The sequence below is a fragment of the Euprymna scolopes genome, chromosome 27, assembly GCF_053919585.1.
Source record: "Euprymna scolopes isolate OS-2025 chromosome 27, ASM5391958v1, whole genome shotgun sequence".
NCBI lineage: Eukaryota > Metazoa > Mollusca > Cephalopoda > Sepiida > Sepiolidae > Euprymna > Euprymna scolopes.
The window spans coordinates 109,345,607-109,358,964 of NC_136508.1; the positions used below are offsets into that span (position 1 = coordinate 109,345,607).

The 13,358-nt window shown below is 32.6% G+C and overlaps 1 non-coding gene across 1 annotated transcript; it reads right to left on the bottom strand.

Moving 5' to 3' along the window:
* Positions 1–3,566: 3,566 nt before the first annotated feature.
* On the bottom strand, positions 3,567–3,729 carry LOC145249110 (U1 spliceosomal RNA). Its single transcript, XR_013863488.1, has one exon. It is a non-coding gene; the product is annotated as a U1 spliceosomal RNA (small nuclear RNA).
* Positions 3,730–13,358: the final 9,629 nt, after the last annotated feature.

The following is a 13,358-nucleotide window of genomic DNA, read 5'->3' on the forward strand; positions in this document are numbered from 1 at the left end:
CGGAAATTTCAAAACATTTTAGTTTTAAAAAAAGTGCATTTTATTTTATTTGGTATTTTGACATAATTCATTACAGTCGAAAGTTTCAAAACATTAATTATTTTTACACTCATTTTCCTATTGAAATTTTAATGAAGTTTTTTTAGTTTTTTTTTAATTTGTCATTTTTTGTTAATATGCCATGTAAATGTCTTTTTTTAATTTTTAGATAAATTTTTTTTCGGTGATTGTACCTATACATGGATTAGACAGAAGTATTTGGTTATCTGAAATATCAAACTAATATGTGATTTGAGAGAGAAGACTAGAATGATAGACGAAATTGCAAAACATAGGTTATTGATGAGTTTATTGCAAACTAAAGTTAATTAAAACAAAATGAACTTTTCTAAACATAACTAAATCACTACATATAGCCCCGTTATATTTTGTTAAATATATATTTTGTTATATTAAAGTATAAAAAAAATGTGTAACAACTATTGACAAAAAATAGTTAATTATTAATAATTCTAATAAAATTGCACCCACATAATTCAATATTTACATATTAAATTCAGTATATCACCGGCTAATTGAGATTCAGTCACAGAAATAACAGAAACATTGTAGGAAGTTTTAAAGGTAACCTTCTTTTCTTTTATGAAAATCTAGTTGTAATTTTTATTCAACGAAAACTGCGATTCACTTCATGTTGGTATTATTAATATGTTGTTCAATAAAAAAATCTTTTTTCATATTTTCATCTTTGTTTTTCAAAACATTTTGTCTGAAGAAAAAATATAATTTCCTATCCTCGCATTGAATCTCTTATAAAGTCATAAAAAATGTAAAAAAAAAAAAAAAACTTGCGCAGCTTACAACTTTCATTGCATTTTCATGTTTTGTAATGTTAAAAAGTAGATGTTGGTGCTATTAATATTATAAGCTTTGTTACAGTAAAAAAAAATGGCCTCGGATTAAAAGTTTCATCCTTGTGTTATTATTCATTCTCGGAAGCTTTTAAAGGTTAAAGACTGATTTCTTAATAACCTTGCCATACATTTACTTTTTAATTACGTAAAAAAAAAGTTGCCGAAATTTAGAATAAAAATATTTTCATCTAATGAAAATATCGTTGGTTGCTTTTCTCTTAATAGTTGTGTAAAGACTACATTTGGTAATGTTAATGTTATCAACTTTGCTACATTAAAAAAATTCGTCGCAGCTTTATTTTTGTTAATGTTTGAATTAAAAAATACAGCATTCTACATTATGAGATGAAAAATGAACGAATCTATTAGTAAACGAGAGTTGTCTCCCTCTGCAGACTGACAAATTGTAAAACGGTGCCAGTTTCTCATTTACAAACCTGGATAAGTTTTTCTGTTTTTTAAACTTATTTTTAAGCGTTTATTTATTTAGAAATCGAAAAAGTGGTTTAAAAAATGCATAAGAAATAAACGTTGACAAAGGCAATACAAGTTATTCTTATACCTGCCTGGATAATATTTTTTGTTTTAACTTATTTTGAAGCGTTTATTAAATTTGAAAATAATTACTGCCGAACCTTACGTTAGAACTAAACAAAAAAAAAAACGCTGACATGAGACAGTCATCTTTGGAGTCCCGATAATAGTTACAAATCGAAAAATCTAACAAAATACTGGTAGAAAGCCAGCTAATAACTGTCACGTTGTCACTTAATGCAAAGGTGTGTTATGGTCAGTGATATTTTATGGTATGTTTTGTTTATTAAATTGTTACATAAAAATACAGAATGATATTTTATGGTATGTTTTGTTTATTAAATTGTTACATGAAAATACAGAATGATATTTTATGGTGTGTTTTGTTTATTAAATTGTTACATGAAAATACAGAATGATATTTTATGGTATGTTTTGTTTATTAAATTGTTACATGAAAATACAGAATGATATTTTATGGTGTGTTTTGTTAATTAAATTGTTACATGAAAATACAGAATGATATTTTATGGTGTGTTTTGTTAATTAAATTGTTACATGAAAATACAGAATGATATTTTATGGTGTGTTTTGTTTATCAAATTGTTACATGAAAATACAGAATGATATTTCATGGTATGTTTTGTTTATTAAATTGTTACATGAAAATCCAGAATGATATTTTATGGTGTGTTTTGTTTATTAAATTGTTACATGAAAATATAGAATGATATTTTATGGTGTGTTTTGTTTATTAAATTGGTACATGAAAATACAGAATGATATTTTATGGTGTGTTTTGTTTATTAAATTGTTACATGAAAATACAGAATGATATTTTATGGTGTGTTTTGTTTATTAAATTGTTACATGAAAATACAGAATGATATTTTATGGTGTGTTTTGTTAATTAAATTGTTACATGAAAATACAGAATGATATTTTATGGTGTGTTTTGTTTATTAAATTGTTACATGAAAATACAGAATGATATTTTATGGTGTGTTTTGTTAATTAAATTGTTACATGAAAATACAGAATGATATTTTATGGTGTGTTTTGTTTATTAAATTGTTACATGAAAATACAGAATGATATTTTATGGTGTGTTTTGTTAATTAAATTGTTACATGAAAATACAGAATGATATTTTATGGTGTGTTTTGTTTATTAAATTGTTACATGAAAATACAGAATGAAAAAAAAAACTAAAAAAGCAAAAGTCAATTTTCCTCTGCCACAAAAATTTGAATCATCGAACAATTACATGTCATGTTGACCATTAACTAGTCATTAAATGGGTGATCATTTTATGATAAATTCATATAGCAAAGTGATATCTTACTCTAAAATCTTAAATAAAAATTATATTTTTAAAATTTCCTTGCTGATATTTTTAAGGTTATTGAAACTTATTGGCCAATTAAAGTAGATTTTGAATTTTGTAGTGATGGCCACTAAATGGGTGATCATTTTATGTAAACTTTATAGAAGAATATGATCACATTCTTAAATCTAAAATATTGGATAAAAAATTAATAATAATACTAGGATCAAGTAAAGAATAGTACCCTGCAGCAGGCGACGCCATATGGCGGTGACCGGCGCACATTTCAACTAACACGGGTGATTCGACCTTGACATTAGCACAAGCACATGGCGTCGGTTGTTTGTAAACGCATCAAATAGCAAACATGCTCGAATATTCACCAGCAATTTTTTTTAAATATATTGACAAAACTTTTGAAGATTTAAAAGAAAAATATATATTTAAAAAACATTTTTTTTAATAAGTAACAAAACGAACGTATTTAAATAAAAGATATTTAAATTAATGGGTGTCTTTCTGTTACTTCAAACAAAATGTTTTGTAAATATATATTTTTTCTTTTAAAACTTCAAAAGTTTTGTAAATATATTTTAAAAAAAATTGATAACATTTACATGCAAATTAGATACAATCAGAACGTGTAAATTGGAGTGGATAATAAACTGGCCGAGAGAAATGGCCCGTTTCTTGGTATTACAGAGACCGGTGATTAAGCAGAGGGAGTATAGACCTACGAGCGAGAGATTCTTGGAAGAAGTAGGAAGGGATTTCTGATTTTGATTGTATTATCGGGGTAAGCACGTATGCAGACCCCACACTTAGAAATAGCACGTCCGAGTTGTCCACATTTGGGACGATCGCAAAGGTCAACCCAACCGCAGTGCAATTGATGGGCCTCGCTCTGGGGGAACGACCTTAATGATCACCGTTACCCATACGTAAGGTAAGGATATTTATTTGCTCCCCCACCGAGCAAATTAGGCACACAGCACATTTTTAAAGTGAGGAGTGAAGGGGAAATAGGGACCAACTCCCCGGGGAGTAGGGGGTCTGGATAGTGACAATTGGTATGAAGGGTTTCCCCTACATTGATCAAGGTCTTATATGTGGGGTCGCCCCCACATATGGTCTTTGCTTGACACTTGTTGCCCAGGCCCCGAACGACCAGGGAGGGCCTGACCTATGTCAGGTAAGTATTATTTATTTGCTTCCCCACCGAGCAAATTAGGCACAAAGCCGATGTTTAAAGTGAGGAGTGAAGGGGTAATGGGGACCAACTACATTGACCAAGGTCTTATATGTGGTGTTGCCCCCACATATGGTCTTTGCTGGTCTTTGCTTGACACCCGCTCTGCCCAGGCCCCGAAGGACCGGAAGCAGATGAGTATAATTTTTGTGTGGTGCCCACCACTGTTTTTATATATACTTACCACTAACATTAATAAAAAACTAAAATACCTTCATAATATTCTCACCAATATCAGTATATCACAACTTTTTCATTCACTAATAATAATAATAATCCATAACAAATAATTTACTTTAATTTAAACTTACCAACATTTTTACAAAATACCTCAATTCTTAACGGAACTTACATTTTATTGTAATATTCAATGTCAAGGTCGTTTACTTGTGAACAACATAAATTCATAATCTTTTCAATGAGAACAAATACAAACGAATGAAAACTTTTAGAATTCAAACCAAAGCACTAAACCAAACAACAACGTTTTTATGTAATTAAATCAAACAGTTTTGTATTTCATTAATTGGCACTTGTATGGTTTTACCAAGACATTAAAAAACGAAAACATTGAAAAAAATAGAGTTATATTGTACGTACCCGTTATCGAATGAAGTTCTCCGAAAAGAAAGTAATTTAATTTGATCAAGTACTTTTTTTTAGAGAGGCAAATCAAATTTGAATGAAATCGATCTATCGTCGTCGTTTGGCTTTTTAGTGACACGCAAACGCAAATAATTATTACCAAAGGAGAAAACAAAAAAGATTTTAAAAAAGACACAAAAACTTTGTAAAATAACTGAAAAAAAAATTATCTAAGTATTTTTCTGCTCATGTTTTAAAATAAACTCGTCAAATTTTGACAAACTGTAAGTTATCTCCCTTTGGTGCTCCCTTCTCCTAAGTGAAAAAAAGATGGCCGCTACGCGATCGATCTCAGTAAAATTTGATTTTCCTCGGTAAAAAATTTAAAAACTGCTTGATCACATTTAGTGATTATGTTTGCATGTAAACTTTATTCCGTAACGAGTACGTAAAATAAAATTTTTTTTCAATATTTTCATTTTTTGATGTATTGATTAAACTGTACAAGTACCCATTAATTATATCAAATCACGGATGAAACAAAAATAAATAAAAAAATTACGATCTAAAGGGTTATTCTCCCTTACATGAGAAGTAATTTAAAAAATGCCAACAGACGCTATATTTTTTTTTATATATATGATATCCTTATGAAATGGTTTTTGTCGTCGTCGTCGTCGTCGTCGTCGTCGTCGTCGTCGTCGTCGTCGTCGTCGTCGTCGTCGTCGAGGTTATCGATAATATAGCATAGTTACTGGCTTTGGTAAGACGGTTATTTTAGGCAAATCACACTGATAATTAATATAAATGATATAAAATATGTTTTTAAAAGTTGTATTTGTGACGACAGAAGGAAAACAGGTATATAAACATCGTGCACACATATTAATATAATTTATTATTTTTAATGTAATATGAAAAAAAAATTATTCTGATAATTTACTAATGCTCTCTCAGAAATAAATAAAAATAACCAAATTTTTATGTGTAATTATTTTATTCGCTAGATTCATGTATTTTGTAAAAATACATTTCATTCCCTTTTATTTTTTAGAAACAAATATTTTCCCGGTACGCCACTTACAGACTTATAAAAACGTTAGTTTCCTTTAAGAATTAAAAATCGAATTTATACCCATTGCATGAGTTGAAATTAAAAAAAAGACGTGTTTTTGGAATTTTAACAAAAACATAACAAAACTAACAACAATGTTTTTTTCACATGTAATTTTATGTTTATTCGTTTGACAAAAATTTAAAAATAAACTTTTTTTTCTAAATTTTTGATTTTGCTACATCACTTAATACATAACATTTTGCGTAGCAAAAAAATTACCAGGAGAATAGCAACTACTAGATACATCAACAGTATTTTGTAAATAAAATATCAAAGAAAATGAAAGCTTGGGAAAATAGCAAGCACAATTGTAAATAAAATATAAAAGATTTGATTAAATGAGAAAAAAAGTTTTTTTCTGGGGAAGGAACTATTGGAGTAAAAGGCTTTCTTGCACCTAGGGATCTCTACTGTAAAGGGATGAGAATTAGTAGCTTGTCGGGTTGTCGGGGGTAGTTACGTCGGGGAGGTACAAGTGTTTGCAGTTTGTCAGAACATTCACCATTAAAGTATTTGTAGAAAAGGCAGAGGGATGCAACATCTCGTCGATGGGACAGAGGCTGAAGCCTAGATGACAGTTCAGGACCTATCAGGTTGGCGACTCTCTTTTGAACTCTGTTCAGGAGCGAGAGACAAGCAGCAGATGCACCAGCCCAGATGTGACAACAGTACTCCATACATGGGCGAATGGTTGTCTTATAGAGGTATAGGATACTGTCAGGCGTAAGTAGTTTTCTAGCACGGTAGAGGGAGCCAACCTTCCTTGTAGCAGCCTTGGCAATGCTCTCAATGTATCTATTCCAGTTTATATTCCCTGTAAACGTTAGGCCGAGAAGTTTAAAAGAAGTACTTTCGGGCAATGTGTTCTTGGCCATTACTATTGGTGATAGAGAAGGTTTCTTGTAGTTATTGAAGGAAACAAGCTTAGTCTTAGCAGCATTGAATGTGGCCAACCATTTTTGTCCCCATTCCCCTACGGATTGGAGGTCATCCTCTAGAGTGTCTGCTATTTCCTTGGATATGTGTTCATTTGTTTTCCCCTCATATCTGTTATAGAGAGTAGTGTCATCGGTAAATATACCCATCTCCGAAACAATTTTATCAGGTAAGTCATTTATGAATATCAGGAATAATAGAGGTCCAAGGATAGACCCCTGAGGTACTCCCGCATTTATGTCATACTGTTTGGATGTACGACCGTCGAGGACAACTTTGATTTTTCTATTACTTAAGAAGGATTTAATTACATTATGAATTCTTCCAGTGATTCTATATGATCTAATTTTCCTTAGAAGACCATCGTGCCATACCCTGTCAAAAGCCTTAGATATATCAAGGGCTACCGCTCTACCCTCCTCTGTTTTATCTAATGAACGGTATATACGTTCAGAAACTACAGTATCTGCTGTTGAACGGGCTTGCCTGAATCCATATTGTTTGTCAGTCAGGAGTTTAGCAGCTGTTAGGTGCTGGACTAGGGCTTGATTAACTAAGGACTCAAATATTTTGGCTAATGGGGCGATAATTTAGTGGGTCAGTTCTTTCACCAGAATTCTTGAAGACTGGTACCACAGAGGCGGTTTTCCAGCAGTCGGGAAAACAAGATTCGTTAAGGCATTTATTGTAAAGTTTGGACAGAACTGGAGCAACCTCGGCAGAGCATTTTTTGTACCGAGTTCAGTGTGGAGTTTGCGGCAAACCGACTGGCAAGCAGATTAGCCTTGTCAGTTGCCGTGCAAGCAACCTCATGATTGTTTGATAGTGGGGGAATAGTTGACTGTCCATTATTTACTACGCTGTTGTAGATTTTCCAAAAATCCCGGGTTCCTAATTTCTGTGCTTCGATGCGTTTTCTGGTGGTTTCAGAGTAATCTGTCTCAGCTGTCTCTATCACTCTCTTACCATTATTTCTAGCTTTTATAAACTTCTGTTTATTTGAGCTGGACTTATGTCGGTTGAATCTGCGGAACGCATGCTGCGTTTGACAAATGGCAGCTGCACAAGCAGAAGTAAACCATTGGGGAGAGTGGGGCTTGCTATAGAATTTCCGTGCGGGAACATGTGCTTCAATAGCAGTTTTGAACCATTCAGTTGTCTCATTTGCACACTGTTCCGCTGGAAGAGTAAAAATATTTTGCCATGGGGCATCTCTGATGAGTTCCCTGGTTGCTTCCCAATCAGCCTTTTTGTAATACCTCGTTGTTTTGAGTAGTGGGTCTTCAGTTTTAGGGCGAGAATTTAGGCTGATTTCTACAATTATCACAGCGTGATCAGCATTCCGGAGTATGTTGTGGGCATTTGTTGTACAGTCATTGGGAACCGTTGTCAGAAAGAGATCTAGAAGTGAGGCATGTTGATCTTGCTGGTCTGGGAAACGTGTCGGAAATGTAACCAACTGAGATAGGGAATGGGATATAGAGAAGCTATGTGTTGCGCTACCAGCTACGTCTGTGTGATTAGAGAATCCTAGCCAGTTACTGTGGTGGACATTGAAGTCACCAAATACATGTATTTGTGCGCTAGTATCGAGGGAGAGTGCTATATCTATGCTGTCTGAGACTTTGTTTATTAGGGTACAGTCTTGGTTTGAGGGAGAGCGGTAGAGAAAATACAAGTAGCTAATATTGTGTTGCATATTTAGTCTGAAGCACATAAAGGCCTGGTCCTCTGATTCTAGTTTTATTTCTCTAGTCAGGGGGAGGGTGTTACGAATATAGACTCCAAGTTTATAGAATTATAATTTTACAAGAATATTAAAGTAATTCTCAGTTAAGAAATGTTCGTTTAGAAAAGTTCGCGTTTTACTAGACAATGTTTAATAAGCCTAAACAATGGCGAGAGATTGTGGTGTGTACTGTAGCCGTGTGTACATAGTTAAAAAAAGACGTACTTTTGGAATTTTAACAAAAACATAACAAAACTAACAACAATGTTTTTTCACATGTAATTTTATGTTTATTCGTTTGACAAAAATGTAAAAATAAACTTTTTTTTTTCTATATTTTTGATTTTGCTACATCACTTAATACATGACATTTTGCGTACCAAAAGAATTAGCGGGAGAATAGCAACTACTAGATACATCAACACTATTTTGTAAATAAAATATCAAAGAAAATGAAAGCTTGGGAAAATAGCAAGCACAATTGTAGATAAAATATAAAAAACACGATTAAATGAGAAAAAAAGGTTTATAGAATTATAATTTTACAAGAATATTAAAGTAATTCTCAGTTAAGAAATGTTCGTTTAGAAAAGTTCGCGTTTTACTAGAGAATGTTCAATAAGCATAAACAATGGCGAGAGATTGTGGTGTGTAGCCGTGTGTACATATTTCAATGTGTTTATATATACCGCGTGTAAAGATATATGTGTGTGTTTATACCGTGTGTCATATATCAGTGTGTGTGTATATACCGCGTGTACATGTATCAGTGTGTGTGTATACTGCGTGTACATATATCAATGTGTGTATACTGTGTATACATATATTAGCGCGTGTGTATATACCGTGTGTACATATATGAGTGTGTGTATATATACCGTGTGTACATATGCCGTGTATACATATATCAATGTATGTGTATATATACAGTGTGTGTAAATACCGTGTGTACATATATCAGTGTGTGTATATACCGTGTGTACATATATCAATGTATGTGTGTATACAGTGTGTACATATATCAGTGTGTGTGTATATACCGTGTGTACATGTATCAGTGCATGTGTATACACACACAAATATATCATTGTGTGTGTGTGTATACCGTGTGTACAATTATCAGCGTGTATGTATATACCGTGTGTACATCTCAGAGTGTATATCGGGATGAAAGATAACGGTGATACATTTATAATGGGAATGCCATTTATATTCTGGGAAACACATTTATAACGGATGCTGAGAAACATTAAAACTGAGGGAGAATTTAAAATTTAAATAAAAAATTACTTTTTTATTTAAATTTTAAATTCTAATTTTAATTTTGTAGCTTTGTAAATTTGGATTTGAATTGTATTTTTATATTTTACAATTTATTTCAATTTAAAACCATTAGAAAAAAAAGCAATACAATAATATTGAGGTGAATATAGTAGAAATATCCCTTAGGCTAGATTTAAATGCATTTCTATATAATTAAATTAAAATTTGATTAAACATTGAGAAAAATTTTAATTCAAAAATTAATATTAGAATTCATATTAAAGCCATTTTTTAAAACAAAACATGGAATTGTACTTCAAATTGAATAAAATTGCCGCATCCAAGAAATATGGGGAGGGTTATTTCACGTCATGTTTTATTTTTTTTATTACAGTTTTATCTGTTTGGTTACATATGTTTCGGATATTGGACCGTGTTTACGATTTAAAAGCCCCGTCAGACCTTACAAAAATGGTTGGTTAGTATTAGGAAGAATTGTTTTTAGGAGGAATACGAAAAAAAAAAGAGGGGGGTTAGGGTAGGAGATAATAGAGGGAGGAGGCGGGTAATGACAATATTTCAGTTTTTAAGTTTAAAGTATATTATGTTGTATTGTGTGTGTGTGGGAGTAGCAGATTCAGGTAGGCTTGGGTGGAGATATGTGAGTGGAAGGGGAAGAGAGGATGGTAAAGAGATAAGGAAAGAGAGGGGGTAATGAGAGGAGGGGGGAAGTGTTTCAATTTTTGGGTTTTTAAATTTTGACTACTTTTTTTCCCTGTTCGATAAGGTATATTAATTAGATGATAGGGAGAGAGCGAGAGAGGGAGAGAGATAGATGGGAGGAAACGGAGGGAGACGGAGAGGGAGAGGGAAGGGGGTTGGTACGGCTGTCATTTTTTGCAGTTCCAGAGTTACGTGGTCGTTGTTCATTTAATAGTGGGTTGTTTTTAAATAGTTAAGAGTTAATACAGACGTTGACGCACGCATAAGAGCGTATAATACATTTACATACCTATTACAGACCAATGTGTAGACAGATAGGCACATACACATAAAGAGAATGCCTATGCAGACATGGGTCTACATGCAGACATATACACACATACACGCAACTCTCGTACACATATATATATACTCGCATATATATACAGATATAAGTACATGCTCACACATACATAAACATACACCCACCCAACCGAGTAAATATACGTTGATATACAGATCTCTAGTAAGAAGTAGATGCATACATAAATATACATCCAAGTACACACATACGCACGGGCTCATACACACGTATACATAATTACCTAAAAATATATATTTATAAAATATAAATATGTATACCCATATAGGTACATATATATATATATATATATATATATATATATACACACATATACACAAATATATGCATATCCACACATGCACATATATACATACGCATACCGGCATGTATACATCTATGCCTAGTAAATAAAGTAAAGTTAGGATAAATAAATAATAATAAATAAATAAGTCAGTTCATGGTTTAATTTAGTTAAGTTATTTTAGTTAATACTGCGCGGGTTATATAATATATATAAGCATATACAAGTATACACATTCATAAAAATACAAACATACATACACATACATACATATATACATATATACACAGAGATGCGTGTATTTATGCTGAGTAAGTAAGGTAAAGTTAGGGTAGATAAATGAATGAGTAGATAAAGGATAAATAAGTGGGTGTAGATAATGCAAGGTTAGGTGGACATGTTGGAGTTATGTTCGAAATGAATGTTGTTGATTTAATTTTTATGGGTCTGTATTGATTTGCTTTGCTTATTGGATGGGGATTATTTTATAGTCTCTATGAAAAAAATGGGGTATAAAGGTTTAAAAATTATTAGGTTCATATACATAGAGGGCGGCTCCTAACATGTTGCCTTGGGCAGTGGCTATGTTTAACTTTATTTTCAGTGTGAAGTGGGTATAGGCATACAGACACATATATGTATATAAATCCAGGCATAGCTACATCTGTACATATATGCTCACTCATGTGCATATACATAGACACACATATACATATAGTCACAAAGGCCATCAGATGCATGCCTACAAATACACTTGTACAGAGACATAGACACACAAATATATATCCAGGCATACATATGACCCATGAATACATGTACATATATATATATATATATATATATATATATATATATATATATATATATATATATATATATATAAGCGAAAATGTATGTATGTATGTATGTATGTATGTTCGCTTTTCCTCGATGTCCACGAAAGGCTTCTTTCAAACAAGCGCTTGCTCGCTTCACAACTTCTTAAAACTTGTTATATCATCTATAAATTGTAATATCTACGAATTATCCACGGAGCTCGCCTCTCTATTTAATTTTATTCACTTTCAAACCTTAATTATTCCACATTTCCCGCATCGGCATGCGTTACATTCACTTTTCGGTATAAAAAAAAGCAAAACTCAACTCTAATAACAGGCCGAAAGCCAGTTTATTCAATGTCGACTTCGTCATATCGAGACGAGAGAGCGGGTTTTTAAAAACAAACAAACCCATTTATTCAAAACTGTCCTGCACAAAATAACTGCTGAATACCTATCGCCGTCACGTCAATCAAAAATACGCACCTGTTTTTTTTTTTAAACACTTTACTATTTTCCAACTGCGCGTCGTCAACGCTTCAGCTTTTTTCACACACCCCGAAAAACACCCGGGCAACGCCGGGTACACCTCGCTAGTATATATATAAAAGCGAAAATGTATGTATGTATTATGTATGTATGTGTGTATGTTTGTGTGTCTGCTAAAAACTTTCGACTGATTGAACAAAAATTCACAAATTTGGCCTCATATGAAAGGCCAACACTTTGCCCGACAAATATCGAAAAATTGGCAAAAAACGTTAATCTTTTAATCCTGAAATCAACATTTTCTCCAGGGGGGTCAGCAAAAACCGTCCTCTCATGACGAGATCAGTTCTACGCATGCGTCAGACGACGTCATAACCTGATTTAGTTTAAATATGTGAAGAACTGAGACAATTTCATTTACGTCGTGTTAGGTCAGTTGGTTAGAGCGTTGGGTCATTATCCAAAGGTTTTGGCTTTGAATCGTGGTGTGAGATGTCTTCTTTTTTTCTCGATATTTTAAATTTTAATATTGAAGCAGGGTTATTTAAGCCATTTTTCACGTAACGTCTGTTTTTCTGTTGATTTTTTTTTTTTACTTCGCTTATTGTTAGGTTTCATTAACACCCCCACCCCGACCGACCAGACACACTTAAAAAAACCCGGGTACCCACCGATTTACTTTTAAATTTTAATATCGAAACAGGCTTATTTAACCATTTTTCACGTTTTTTGGTTTTTTATTTTTCAGATATTTTAAAGCAGTTTTAACGTTCATTTTTCTGTTTTCTTTTTTGTTTTTTCGATTTTTACATTTAACATCGTTCGTTTGCCTTACGTTATTTTTTTGTGTTTTTTTTCGATGTTTTGATTACCCCCACCCCCACCCCGGGCACCCCCGCTTTATTTTTCAGATAAGTTTTAACGTTCGTTTTTCTGTTTTCTTTTTTACTTTGCTTATTCTTAGGGTTTCATTAACACCCCCAACCCCTACCGACCACACCCACCTCTAAAATATGACAACACCGGGTAC